The sequence below is a fragment of the Apis cerana genome, linkage group LG12 (assembly GCF_029169275.1).
Source record: "Apis cerana isolate GH-2021 linkage group LG12, AcerK_1.0, whole genome shotgun sequence".
In the NCBI taxonomy this organism is placed as follows: Eukaryota; Metazoa; Arthropoda; class Insecta; order Hymenoptera; family Apidae; genus Apis; species Apis cerana.
Genome location: NC_083863.1, coordinates 1,039,585 through 1,054,369, shown reverse-complemented (window position 1 = coordinate 1,054,369; position 14,785 = coordinate 1,039,585). Strand labels below are relative to the sequence as shown.

The 14,785-nt window shown below is 29.7% G+C and overlaps 1 protein-coding gene and 1 long non-coding RNA gene across 21 annotated transcripts in view; both read left to right on the top strand.

Annotated features, from left to right (window-relative positions):
- Nucleotides 1–14,785, top strand: part of LOC107992684 (collagen alpha chain CG42342) — a 194,021-nt gene that overhangs the window by 113,473 nt on the left and 65,763 nt on the right. The window lies entirely within an intron of this gene.
- On the top strand, nt 6,210–11,424 carry LOC107992685 (uncharacterized). The gene is made up of 2 exons (XR_001764947.3): nt 6,210–6,935; nt 10,050–11,424. It is a non-coding gene; the product is annotated as an uncharacterized LOC107992685 (long non-coding RNA).

The following is a 14,785-nucleotide window of genomic DNA, read 5'->3' as shown; positions in this document are numbered from 1 at the left end:
ATCCCTCTTCTCTCGCAAAGGATGTTTCGCATTAGGCGTATAATTTGGCTGATTTTGAAATTAGGTATTATTGTCGTTGAATATCGTTATTACATGGAAATCGGTGTGTATTTTTTTTCTTCTTTCGTGTAGTTTTATAGCAATTCTTGGAACGTGGAAATTACTTATGTGTAAATTTTGGAAAACGCGTTGTGTACGAAGTGAACCGTACGGTGGCGCGTTACGTTCTAAAAATTATCATATATATACCATTATATTTTTTACGAGATATATATTTTATTGGGCGATTTTAAGAACATTTACAAATTATTGCGCATCCATACATTTAATTAAACCAAATTCAATTCGCGAAATGAATTTTAAAAGCAAAACATATACTTTGCAATTACGGCGTCTGTTAAACGATATATTTTATCGCAATTCCGACAGTTTAAATGGCGTATTTTAGAACAGGTTTCCCTCAAAGGAAACATTACATAACATTCGATAAACGTCGATACGCTTATCAATCATAAAATCGCGGTCACAATTCCGTTTAAACGCGAATTCACAGCTCGTTGCATTGAGCGTATGTAGCGAAAATTTGATTTCATACAAGCAAATATCAATACACGAGGGCAGAAATGTATCGCGTGTAGATCGTACCGAAATTACGCGCATGAATATGAAATGAAATTGTGACATCCTATAAATTATAAATCTTTGATCGTTACTAGTCCGGTTTAAGCAATTTCAAATAAATAAATCAGTTCGTGTCGTTTAAATTTGCTTTATGTCGTTCGTTCGAGCATCGAGTTATTTCGATCTGTTTGGTTAACGCATTGAATTCGCGTGTAAATTTAAAAAAAAAAAAAAAGGGCATAAACTTTGAATCGATAGATTTGAAAGAGAACAAAGATAGTCAGAGTGTCTCAAAAATATGGAAAATCTTGAGATAATTTCAAGCAACATTTTAATTTGCAAAAACTTTCCTTTTTGGTTTTGTTGACCAAATAATTATTGACATGATAAAAAACATAGAACTTGATGTGAACTAGATTGATTCCCTTATTTTTTAAACATTCTATAGAATGTATCTAATTATCTTAAAAAAATTTATTTGACTTGGAAATTTTAATTTTAATGAAAGTTTGTAGAACATAATGAATTACATAAAGTTTTTTTTCAGAGAAAAAATTTGTTTGAAGAATCTAAATTCTATCATCTTTGTGAATTTCATTCCATATTTTTTATATCTCAATAATTTATTAAAAAAACATTGAAACTTTGAGAGTTAATTTTCTCTAAAAATGATATTACATGTACAATATATTGAGATATAATAAAAGTTTCATGAAAATTAGATTTTTTTGATATTATAAATTGTTATTATATTTGAGAATTGAGTTTAGGAGATTTTTGACTATTACATTACAATATCATTATCAATAATAGTCATTAAAAATATTTTATTGTTTAAAGAGATGTCGTCTTTACTTTTTATGAAAACAAATATTTGATCTAGTCGTGAATTTTAAATTTATCAAACGATATTTATTAAAATATCTAGTAAAATATCCCATCAACTTGAATGATCTGGAGATGGCTTAAATACTTCAATAAAATATATCATCAAACGTTAATTAAATAATATTTATATACAGTAATGTTCAGTTACTTAATGTTGGAAAAATTTAAATTTATCCATTTCAAGCATTTAAACCGCCAAGCCAAAGTTATTCAAACTAATCAAATCCTTCCTAGCTCATTGAAATAACCAAGTTACTCGAAATACGTGCTATTTGAATAATTGAGCGGTTTACTCGGTTTGGAAAACCAAATTTCGTTCCGTTTGAATTTCAAATACTTGAATATTCCAAGTGCCTACTCGAACCACCCTCTCCTCTCTCCACTTGAGTTTACACATCGTTCTTAAAACCACATTTTTTTCGATACATTCGAGCGATAATCACTTGTTGAAATTATATTCGAAAATATTCGAATCGAAATTTTTTTAATCATCCTCCTCCTGCTTTCGAAATTCCGGAATGTCAAATGTTATTTTATATACGTACGTTGCCCACAAAAATGAATCTCGACGTTGATATTCCACGCCACTCGTTTTGATTATCGGTTTCTTTTAAATTCGAAGAACGGAGCTTCCATTTGTAATGGAACTTCGAGGTTGAGAGAATTTTTAGGTCAAGTGCGAACAATTTCAATATGAAGGGTAAAAAAAAAAAAAAAATAAAATAAAATAAAATAAAACTGCAGTAGAATCGAAAATACTGACAGAATATTTTAAACATTTTCGAATAATCAACGATTTCGGTATTTTAATTTTATTATAACTCGTAATTAATATTAATATTACGTATTGAAAGAATTATTAAATGATATCGAAAGAGATTTCATAATTTAATTATAAAAATTTCAAGAGAACGATTTTATTTTATTATTATTTGATATATATAGGGTGTTCGTAATTTTTTGGCTGAATGGATCATTAAGATATAATGAACTAATAATTTCATATTATTAATATATTCGATACTTCGCGTCGAATCAAAGGTGAATAAGGATAAATTTATCTTGTTAAATTATTTTTCTGGAATTATAACATTTGGGAATTTTAAAGTTGCAACAAAATATTTAACCAAAAATTTACCATTACTATATATAACGCGCTTCAATCATGTTTTTCGCCTTCCACTGTAAATTCTACAATCTTCCTAAATTTCCAACTAGGAAGTTGGTAATTCTGTGGAATTATATTCTGGGCTTGCTTCGTACCACTTGAATACCATCTCTAATATAAACGCTTCCGTATACACTACCGATCAAAAGTTTGTATCCCTAATATATTCCATAGAATTCAAGAATTTAAACGTATTATATCGTTTAATAATCATTACTAATTATAAGTAATTGCATTATCCGACAGATGGCAGGAGAGAGTCAAATTCTAATATATACCGAACGTTCCAGAACTTAATTAAGATAACTTTTTTGCTTGGAAAACAAATTCTAAAAACAATATCATACGATGATCCAATCATGTTCCAATCGATTTTTATTTCGTGATAAACGATCGCATATCAATTGAGAAGTGAATTTTAAAATCATAAGAAAAACAATATATTTTCATGAAAGACAAATTATAAATGAAGCTAAAAAAACTCCATTTTTAACTAATATTTTCGTAAATCGAATAATAATAATCCTCCTCTCCTTCTATTCAATTTATTCTAATATCTTTTTCTTCCTAGCAACGTTCTCCCGAGAACGAGGCAAATAACAGATGAGACAGACAGAGATTCAGGGGCCAAGTCGATGATTCGATAAAGTCTTCCGCGTGTCCGCGCTCGAAGAAATCCATCGTAATCGATGTACAATTGATTTACCGATTAATGCAGGTCGACGAGCAATTCAGGGATTTTGCCTACTCATTGAGACGGCTATACAGGGCCGAGGAGAGATGCAGATGTAATTGGATTTTCAAGCGAGATCGATGGTGGCCATTCACGACGGCTTAATTAGGTTTCACGAGTGCCCGTCGAAAATCACGTAGCTGATATTCTGTCAGCCGTTAGCATTTTGGAAATTCTATGCTTCGCTAAATTATTGCGCGACATCCCGATTCCATCTACGCGTATGCGCGGTACGACAGGGCGTTCCAGGGAATTGGGCCCATGCTGCTCTTAAATGGATACTGTTTTTCGAGTTCTTTGTGTAATATATATGTATATTTCTTCGGTAGAATTGAATTGATAATATTTATGGGAAAGAATAGGATTTTTTAACGTTTTTTGAAACGTTTAAATGATGTTTTTTCCTCTTCAATGTCGTTTAACATCAGAAATTTAATAAAGAGATTTAAATTAAGTCTAGCCATATTTTGTAAATTTATAAATTAAATAATAGAATGTTTCTTTCTTTCTTAAATAAATTTGAATCCTTTTGTAATATTCAAATGATCCTTGATATTTTTTTTCTTTTCGATTCACTTGACGTCCAAAATTTATCAAAGAGAGTAAGATTTAGATTAGATTTGGGTTATATTTCTTTTTTTTTTTTTTTTGTTAGATTTGGATTAAATAAACTGAATGTAATTCTGAAATTATAGAAGAATATTCTCCAAATGATTTTCAAATGACTTGAAATTGACGTGATATTATTTCTCCTCAACTCAGTTAATGTTTAAAATTTACAAATAAATTAAATGATATTTATTTACTTTTTTTTTTAATGGAATTGTGATCTTTCTCTCTTTATACGTTCCCTTATTTCAATGGTTCCAACCTGTAGCTCGTGATTGCAAAGAGAATCGTGAAATGAAAGAGAAATTGTTATATTCTATAAATATATTGGAGTAATCTTATTATTAATTGGAACCTTTGTAACTTTTCTACGAGAAGAAAAAGAATTACGAATATATCATTTGAATATTATAAAAGATTACAATTTAAAAAAACATTGGAATACACTGTTATAGGATAATTTAATCACAGTAAAAAATAATTAATAATTTCTTTTGTTTACAGGTAAGAAATAAAAGGAAACTAGCACGTGGATGCTTAACCTATCAACAATTTACAAGACTGATTAAAGGTTTTTATTATTTCATATTTATATTATTTAATCCTTTGTCAAAATAATTTTAATCGATTTGTAGTGCACTTAATTGTTATCAATAAGTAATTAAAAAAATATTTTGGGAATTCTCAATGACTCCATTTTAATAATTAAATTTGCTCGTTCGATTAATCGATTTTAAAATATTTTGAATAATTTTACATAATTGAAAAATTCAAATAATTCGTCATTAAAACGAGATGATCGTATTGCATGAAACGCTCTGTATACACACACGAGGGGTGAAAAGTTTGTTAAATTTTCGTAACCATTGTTGCGTATCCTGTCGTGCGTAATTTAAAATTACGCGATGAAAATTCGTATATTCCATGATGAATATGAAACCTATCAATATCGAGATTAAAAATATTTATTAAAAAGATTTAACTCGTTGAATATTTGCATCAAGTTTTCTTTTTTTTTAATTTTTAAAAATATGTTATTGCATATTATTAAAAAAATATATAGAAAAAATTCATAGAATTTTTAGAAAAATCTTACAAATTCTATGATATTTTAAAAAAGTTCGAACAAATCTCTTAAAGTAAAAATTGCGTATTAAACAATAATAAAATTTGATTTACATGCTCGCTACATTACGGTACATTAATAATAAAATAATTTGCTGAATCGAGCGAGGAACATTTGCTACGCTAACGCGATATTAATATCTTTAAATGAGACATCGAAATAAATTTTATTGTAATTTACAACAACGCGAAGGAAAATAATGTAAACATGAAATTCGAATCGAACAATTACATTCGTTCATAAACGAATTTTACATCAAAGTTCAACATCAATTTTAAATTCATTCCATCTGTACTGACGTATTTTTGAAATTTTTAACACGACCGAGAGAAAAATTGATGTATATTTTTATATTATAAAAAATTGTGAATCATTGGTTGATAGATTATGAATTTCCAAACTGTGAAATACGACGGGAAATTGTAAAAATAATTTTACAAAGAAAGATTGTTGCAACGTTTTTTTTCTCTTTTAATTATTTAAAAACTTTAAATAAAAATTTAAATTTAATGTAAATGTACAATAATATAAAATATAAAATATTTAGTAACTATAGAGTATGTCTTTAGAAGAATTTTAATAACCATTATGGTAGATTTGTAATACAACCATAATGCTTTATTATTATGAAGAGATAATTTAATGATAATCAAGCAGAATATAATATTGATTATTTTGGTCACAAATATAACTTATTATTACATTTCTGTTACTCAGTGTCTGGAAATGTTGAAAAGCCTATCATAATTGCTGATATTTATTATTCTTGACAACAAGTTGTAAAAATTTTATGTTGAATATACTTTATGTCATCGTTGTTAGATTTAATCTGGAGAACAGATTATATTAGCATATTCCAAAATGAATTTACCTCATTAACAATAAAATATTCTAAGAATAGCTAGAGATTAAGACAAAGTATTTTTAAAGAAACTTTACGAATAAATTAAAATTAAGAAAATTAATACTATTTGAATATTAAATTGATTGAATTAGAAAATAATACTAAAATTCTTGATACTGTGTATAAACACTGGTATATTATTATTAATGTTTGTTGCGAGGAAAAAATAAACACAATAGTAAATTAACACTTCTAATAATACAAAAAATATGATTGAATCTATTTATCTGAATATAAACCTCAATAATTTGAAAAGTCACAAATAAACAAAACTGTATAATAACAATCAACCGTATAATTAGATAGACTCCCATTACATAAATTGTTTGTCTCCCAACAGGTTCGTTTTACCATATCATATAAAAAAGTCATCTCTCGAAAAAGCTTGGATATTCGTTTACTATAAAATCGATCCGCGAAAAAGCTGGAAAAAACACCGCTACAGACGGATTATAAAAACCCAATCCTCGAACGTTGGCGCGGAACGTGTGGTGTCGCAATTGGATTTACCGTTGGTGACACCAACGCGCCATCTATATAACAACGGTGCTCGACCCCGTGGTTCTGTAACGCAATAAAACGAACCGACTGTCGAACGCAAGATTCGACCGAAACTCACAAAGCAACGGTGATTCTCCACGTTTGTTTCTTTCATCGGAAAAATATTTCGAAAACTTGTAATCCACCTCGCGGCGAGCAATCGGTATATAACTCGATAGGTGGAGCGCGTGAAGGAATGGAGGGGATTGCGTTTCGTTCGTCTAATTGCGAGTGCCAACTTCCGTGCAAGCATTCGCGGTATTTCGAGACGGACGACAGTATTAATTTTGCGGAAATACGGTAATCGGTAAATTGTCGAGATGATAAATACGAGACGATTAACATGGTTTGTGTTTTCGTGTTGACCAACGTGTGCGCGTGTGTGAAAGATGGTTGTTTTTGTTTGAACGTTGAAAATGCGATTTCTAACCTAACTGTGCACGCCTACATTTTGGAATTGATGTATCTTTCTTTTGTATATACTTTTTATATATATATCATACGATTCCCTTATTATCCTTAACACAGATGTCATTATAATCATTTATATCATCTTTATTATTTGCATTATTCCATTCATTCTCATCGTATTCGTTATTATCTTCGTATTTTCGCGTTCATTTTCGTTGTATCGTTATCATCATTCTCCATCTTCGTCCGAGACAAATGGTTAGGTAAAGGATACGCCAAATGATTAGTTGTAGCGTAAGAGTAACATCAAGTAGGAACTATAATGAATTGTCGAGATGATAAATACGGGACGGTTACATTGTGTGTTCATGCGATATGCACGCGTGTATATGAAAGATGGTTGTTCTGAACGTTGGAAATGCGGTTTCTAATCTAGTGTGCACACGTGCACAATGGAATTGGCGTGTCCTTTTTTGATATTTATTCATTATTCTCAATACTATCGTATGTATATACAACCATCACAGTCATATTATTATTATCTTCATTATTCTTATTCTTATTATCTTCATCATTTTAAAAAATAGGTTAAATGATTAACTGTGAAATAAAAGTGACACGTATATTCGATTCATTTCATTATTGAATAAATTAATCATTTATAGGTTTATCAGAAAGATATGTATGAAATACAATATAGTAATGACAATGACAATGATAGAGATTATCAGAAAAATACATAGGATGTAAATGTCGCATATTTATTTTACAGATGTAATAATCATCTTGTTATTATGCAATATGATCGGTAAGAGTTTAAAGATGAAAGATGATTGAATGATAACCATTTTTGTTCTAATTTCTCTAAATTTTCAATTAATTTAGCAACTCATATTGCATTAGTTTTAGCTTTTATCTTTAAATCGAAATATATAACAGATATTTAATCATATGCAAAATTTTGTATCCAACAATCTAATGATTTTTATTGATACATTGTTTTTATATTTGCATATAGCGTTTTTTCTTGCTTTATTACGATTGCATCCAGTATGGATTTGTATAATCAAGTTTCAAATAATAAATTGAAAAACATGATACGATAAAATTATTTAAAGTTTAAATTCAATTTGTTCTCAATGAAATTGTAAAAGATAAATTCGATACACTGCTTTTATGTTTTTGCTGATTTGTGCGTAAGAATAGAAGGAAATCATATATGGAAAATAATGATGTTAATATTTTTTGGAAATTTTCCAATATCAAGTATTATCAAAAATTTTACATGATTCAATTGTTTTATCATATTGATCATTTAAATAAATCATTAGCATTTGATATTGATAATTGATAGATGTTTTATTCATTTAGAAATAAGTGTTTTATTAACACGTTTTGAAATATACTTTTAAAATAAATTTTTACAATATTCTTGTGCATTTTGTATCTACCGATTTTATTTATTTTTTTTTTTTTTTTGATATAAAATCATCTATATAAAAGTGATTTTATATTAAACAATAATATTTGTTTTTAACAGACTACTTGCTGTTTTATTTATCTTTCTAGCAAGGGAGGGTCGCCAACTGTTGCGGCGTAAAATTAAAAAATTATGCACGAGTTTTCTAGCCCGTACATCTCTTATTAAAACTACCAATGTTTGCTTATTTAAATTGTTTGAAATAGGTGACACGAAACTTTGAAAATTCTCACGAAAATGTCTCCCTTAAATTCTTAAGTTTAAAAATAAAGTGCTAGTATATAAAGTTGATATAAACAAAAAATAAGTCAATAAATAAATCGAACATGGAAGAATACATATTTTGTTTAATTTCTTATTTAAACATCTTAAAATGCTCATATCATATATATGATGCAAGAAAAAAATTAGATTGAATATCTAATCACCGAATCGAAATAATTGAAAAATTGAGAAAATATCAGCCATGGTATAAATCGAAGAATTAGTTTACTAAAAAAAACTTTAAAAATCTCTCAAAAGGACAATTATTGCCGATAAAAAAAAATCGTACAGCTCATCGATCTTTCATCTCTACAAATTGCATACTGTTTCAATCCTGTACACAATTTACGCTGAAAACGGTGAAAAGCATAACGTTTTAAAAAAAATCGCACGAATTAACTGCGCATTCGAGTGGCGCTTTTTCAACGGAATTCCTCTCAAATTGCAAAAACGGGTATCCAGATTTCAACGGAATGTACAGTACCGAACAAAATCGCAATTTCGAAATAACAGACGTAACCTCATAAACATAATATATTTTCCAATTAATTACAATCCTCGACATCTTTAAAATGACTTTAAAAAGGGGGAGGGGGGGAATGACATCTCGTCGGTGATCAAAATCGTCGATTAAATCGTGGTTGTATCGAGGCAAAAGCTGTCATAATTTTATACAGTACTGTATACGCGCTGCACATCGAACAGTTTCCCGCCATTTACAAATAGAGGAGGAAGGCCATGTGACGCGCTCAATTCACTCGGGGTTCGTACGTTTGCGTACAAAAGAAGCGCTCTCACCCTTCGTTTCGTAGTGTCTAATCGCGTGTAATAGCATTTGTAAATGTTTACATATCAATCCATTCGCGTAATACCGAGGCAGAGAGAGGATCAACGTGACAGCTGTGAATATATCTCGTCCTATTTTTTCTTTTTTTTTTTTTTTAATTCGTCTCCCTTCCTGCCCATTATTTATTTTGTCTTTAAAACTTCCTTTTACTTGTGCATTTTCATTCAACGTGGAATTCGAGCAGGTTTTACAGATTTAATGACATCGAAATAGCACATATGTATACATATATGTATATATTGGTGATGCACTTGATGTTGGAGAAATTCTGATTTATTTGTTAAATTGAAATAAAGTGAGATGGAGATAGAACTCTGTCACGCGTCTTTAAAGATTTTTTATTACATTGACACTTTATGTAAAAATTTTGAATATTTTCTGAAAATAATTATTCTAATAAATATTTGATTTCCTAATAATAAAGGAAACGATGAGAATTGTTTTGTTTTTTGATTTAGGAAATTTCAGAATGACTACAAAAGAAAAATCAAAACTTTAGAAATTTTCAAAAAATAATAAACTTTTGAAACAACGGATAAAAGACAATTAGAATTTTTAATTGGATAGCAGATCACTTTAATAGGATATAATTGTTGAATCGGTTGAGAAGAAATTCAACATGGAAAGAACTTAATACACGATCAATACAACACGTATCAGAAGTGGAAAAGTGTGTGCTTAGCCCAGAATGGTCTCTATCCAGGATTAGAAAGAACTCGAAGCTAAAGGGGTTAAAGAAGGATTGAAGTCGATTGCGCTTTACGAACGATGGTCGCAGTCTGGGTCAAAAGTAAGTGGGCGATTTAACTGGATTTTATTCGATTGTGCTGAAAAATCCTATCGTTAGTGGAAATGGAATTAATCTGGTAATGATGCGTATATGGAGGTGAAGAAGTATAATTGCAAAACTAATTTATAAAAAAAGAAAGATGAAGATGGAAAATTAAAATTGAAGAAATTAAACTTGAAGAAAGAATAATTTTTTTTTATCAATATTTATTATCAAGTTAAATAACCATATATAACAATTCGATAAATAAAGGAAAAATTTTTAAATTTTCTTCTTTTTAAATAATTCGATTAACAATTTTAAATTAAATCAAACAAAATTGTACACGCGTTCTTCTCGTGCAAATAAAGGAATATTTTATCAAAGATCTTCTTCTTGATAAATCAGAATTCAGTTTAATCCTTTGATCCGATATTTCTTGATTGGTAATTCTACTCGATCCAATATACGAAGTTCAGAATTTTGCACGATGATTCAACTTACAAAATGTTTCGTGTTCGACGTCGTGTTTTGAGATACGAAGGTGGTGGTAAATGGAGGAGGAAGTGGATTGACAAGTTTGGCCGACAGAAGGACACGTCTGTAGATTTCCTCATAGCTATGCGTGAAAATTTCTTATGACACTTACAGCTTCTCGACACTCGGGTGTTATAAAAATGTCTACAACCATGTGTTCCAGCTTGCTCGACCTTTATGGTTATATCCTTACTAGCGATGGCCACGAACATCTCGCGAGCAGACTCGATCAATTACCTTCGAATGGAGTCAAGAAGATTTGAGAATTATTTTAGCATAATTTTAAATTGACATATTTTTATAAGTGTTTCAGAAAAAAAACTATGTATACGATATGAAATATTATAAAAATGAATACACTTATATATTGAAGATTTTTTTTAAGAAAAATTTATTCGTGCATGTTTTAATTTATATGTTATATATTACGTGAAAAAATATTATATTTTTGTACTTTTGCAAAGATTATTTTCACAAGTTCATTAAGTAAAAAAATAAAAATCAAACAATTACAAGTGCAAAATAAATTATTATTCACATCTATAATTTATTCGCTGCATTTTTCGTTTATTGATTTACGTAAACTCCTCCTTAATTAAGATTAATTTGAAACTACACACCGAACTCGAACCCATCGCTAGCTTTAACAACTCGGCCGTCGAAATATTCCCCCGTTACTACAAATGACTTTTCGCCATCTCTTGGGCACTTTGATCCAACAATTCTGAATTTCTCCTGAATTTCGAATTTTCTAGCTGAATTGCAAACGATGTCGAAGCCAAGTTTCTCTTACGAGATCTATGACTCCATTTCTTGCGTTTCTTATCATTCTATTTTACAAAGCGACAAAACTTGAAATAAATTACATTGAGCAATTATACGTGTTTTTACCGATTGAAATACAAAAGTTAAATAAGTTTTCATCAACAGCCATTGTATTCATACAACTGTTTCTTCGCTTTTATCGCAAATAAAATGACAAACGCTATTTTCAGAACTAAATGTCGCCGTTGTAAACACACACACTTGCTAAAGGGAGGCAAAATCTCGATTTAGAACAATGATGTGGACTGTGAAAAATTAAAAACGAAGAATTTTTTTTTCCTGCATTTCGCACTTTACCAAAATTGTATATACATTAAATAGTGTAAAAATAGGCAAGGGTATTCTAAGAATGAAATAAATACGGGAAACGATATACAAATTTACGTAGAGAATTTTTTTTTTACGAATTTGTATATCTTTATATAAACATTTTTATTAGATATAAATGGTAATGTAATATTATTAAGATTAAATTTTATTTTCAATTTTTTCAAATTAAATGTTTTAGCGTTCTTTCAATTCTTTGCTTTATGAGTAAGAATTTTATTCTTCTTTCTTATTTTATTTTGTTTTTTTCTTTTTTCTTTTCTTTTAATTTAATTTTTCTTTCTTTTCTCTTTGTTTTCGTCAATTTTTCATGACGATATTATTATTTATCATACTCGAGTCAAAAATAAAATTCAATCGAAATGGAAATTATATATTTTCAATTATAAAATAATAATATGAGATAACTGACAATATATTTTTATGTAACTCGAAGCAACGTGGAAAAATTGGAAAACGTATCGAACAAATAATTCAGATCGAAATTATTCGATCCTCTCTTTCCACTTTTTTTTTTCAAATTGAAATATTTCTAAAAATAAATACTTTTTCACCTCGGATATAAATAAAATTATTTTTCTCTCAATTCAAAATCGATAAACCATGTTTCGTTTCTTATTTTTTGCGCATATGTTACATGTATAATATAATTTCACAAAATCCTATATATATACATTTTTATTACATTAAAATATTTATCTATTTTTTTCACATCCCTGCAATTTACCGTTGCAATATTATAATATTTCTTTTAATATTAATCAAAATTTCTTTTAATATTATTTTTCCTCGCCACACCCTTGCAAACGAGCATCGTGACTCATTGTGACAAATCTTGGTTCTCGCATTGGACTGGTTTCGAGAGAACGTCACCGAGATAGAGCGAAAATGGCCAAGTATCGTGGTGATGGCGCCAAGCCAGGAATATCGTGCGAATTTTCTCTGTAAAACATATTTTTAACGCGTATTTTTCTCACTCTTCCCCTATGAACTCCTCACCTCGACCGGTTTTCTATCTAACTATATAACTTTGACAGTTTCACCGTGTAAGTCACAAGAAGAGGACACGAGCGCCATTATGAGCGTTCGGGGCGTCATCCGTTTTGTATTTAAATTTTATTCTTAAAAGATATTTCGACGCCTCCACTCGAATCTCCATCGCTTTTATAATCTTTTATACCATAAAGATCGTACCATTGCATAATTAAATTGAAGTCAAAATTTTGAAAATAAATATGGAAATAAAAGAAATTATTATTGTTGAAAATTTTGAAAATTATTAGATTATTATTATTCTATTATAGAATTTAAAAAAAGAGGAGTTTTTGTTCTACAAAAATCTGTGGAAATGAAGAAAATTTAATATCCACTCTCAATTAAACATATCTCTGGATTTTAGCTTTCGAATAAAAGTAAGTTAAAAGTAAAAATTCAAACGTATCGTTGCAGTTATTATAATATTTGCTTGCCAAAAAACGAAGAAACCATTACATATTTATACATTTTGAATATCGAAAACTTAGACACACCAATCGTTAAATTGAAATTTCTCAAAATTTCTAAAAAAATAAAAATAGATTCCAAAATATCTCGATACTTTTCAGAAATAAATAATTTTGATACACTCCCCAAATATATATATATATACACATATACATAAGAGTTTAATCGTATACGTTCCAGTTACCCAGAGCACAAGCTGTTGACAGAAATTTTCCTAACAACGTGTCATAACCGTCTGCACGACGGCCGCTTTAACCGAATGGCCAATCCTTGGGTCCGGTTTCCGGCAATATTCCGCATAGCAAACCGTACAGGTCACTCGTGCACCGTGATGAATAGGCATCGCGATACGGAACAGAACTCGCTCAAAGGAAAACGTTTCGTCCGCGCTGATTTCCTATTCCCTCGTTATTCACGTTTCTGCGTTTAACGGCAAAAGTTCGAGCCACTCGAACCGAATGCAAACACGCGTGAAAATTGTTTCGAGCACATTTGTCGTGCTCAAGTATATAATTGATTTCTTCGATTTGTGAACGCGTTACGTAAAATTCCCTTTTTCCCCTCTGTTTATGATTTTTTGTAAATAAGGAATTTTGCTTAGAATAATAATTTTCTATTTTTAGGAAATTTTAACAAATAATTGCGTTCGAAGTAGATTAAAGAAAATTGAAAGCTAATTCCGTCCTAATATTCGAGCTATTAAAAACCTAGGATTTTTCTTGTTTAGAATTTAAAGTGACAAGAAACTTGAATCGATTATTTCTTTCTCACGACCTTGACAAAAGTACGTGTACACAACAAACAGACTAGAGGACTAAAACGTACATGTAAACTCGTCATAAAAAGTGCTCGGTCGAAGCGCTATCTGTACACAACTTTCTAAAATATGCGCGTTCCCAGCCGGCATAGAATTCCGCCTCTACGAAAGTTGGATAAAGTTGACAGTTTTCGGGCCGTTCCCATTCTCTGACGGTTCTCCTCTTCGTTTTAACGCGCTCGTGAAAGGTGAATTGACGAAGAACCGGTTAACGATTCGTGTCCCATAGTGTCTATACTTGGCAACCGCGTTTCAGAAATCAACTGTGGGAGAACGACACCGTATCCGCATTCGTCCAGTGGATTACTACTTTGCGTATGTTTGTTCGCGTCCAACTGCTATATTAAAGCGGAAGTCGTATTCGTGTACGGCCATTTCGAACGTTCACAGCATAGAAGAAGAGAAAAAAGAAGTAC